The following is a 711-nucleotide window of genomic DNA, read 5'->3' as shown; positions in this document are numbered from 1 at the left end:
AATGTTAGAGACATGTCAGAAGAGCTATTGAAAGAAATTCTGGAGAATAACACCATTTCATTAACTCTTCATCCTTGATTGTGCACTTTATTTTTATTTTGTGAATTCTGAACTACATGTACAAAATTCACTTCACAGTAACAGGTTATACTGGAAAAGTGTTTGTATAAAAATAGAACAAGTAAGATATCCTGCAAACGCTTCATTAAATGAAGTTACAATTTTTCAGTATTTCTTCTCGGAACTACAACATTTTAAAAACTGATAACTAATTTCTAGAAATCATTTATCCAGTTCTTCTGCATTATTATTAATTATCAGGATGATATACTGGTCTTAAAAATATTCATCTTCCAAAGCTGAGTAGAAAAGGAAATGTATCTCAAAAAGTATTTTGATAGTATGCTGAAATCTAATTGTCCCAAGAGATCATATGGAAACAAAATGTTGGAAAGTTTATTGTGTCCTTTGGTAGCTGACAATGAATTTGAAAATACACAGTCTAAAATCCATACAAGAGTTTCTGTCCACAACTTAAGTATTTGTCAAGTTGTTGCCACTTTGAAGTTAACTGATTTTGATTCTTCTATGGTGTCCTTACCTTTTTCATGCAGTCACCCCTCAAACTTCTAATATATTTGCCTTCACACTGCCTCTTTGAGGGTTGGAGGTTCCAAAATCTTCATTGTACTGTTGTGAAGCCAATAACTC

Source organism: Acanthisitta chloris, unplaced genomic scaffold, assembly GCF_000695815.1.
Source record: "Acanthisitta chloris isolate BGI_N310 unplaced genomic scaffold, ASM69581v1 scaffold155, whole genome shotgun sequence".
NCBI classification, from domain to species: Eukaryota; Metazoa; Chordata; class Aves; order Passeriformes; family Acanthisittidae; genus Acanthisitta; species Acanthisitta chloris.
Note: the sequence above shows the minus strand (reverse complement) of the source record.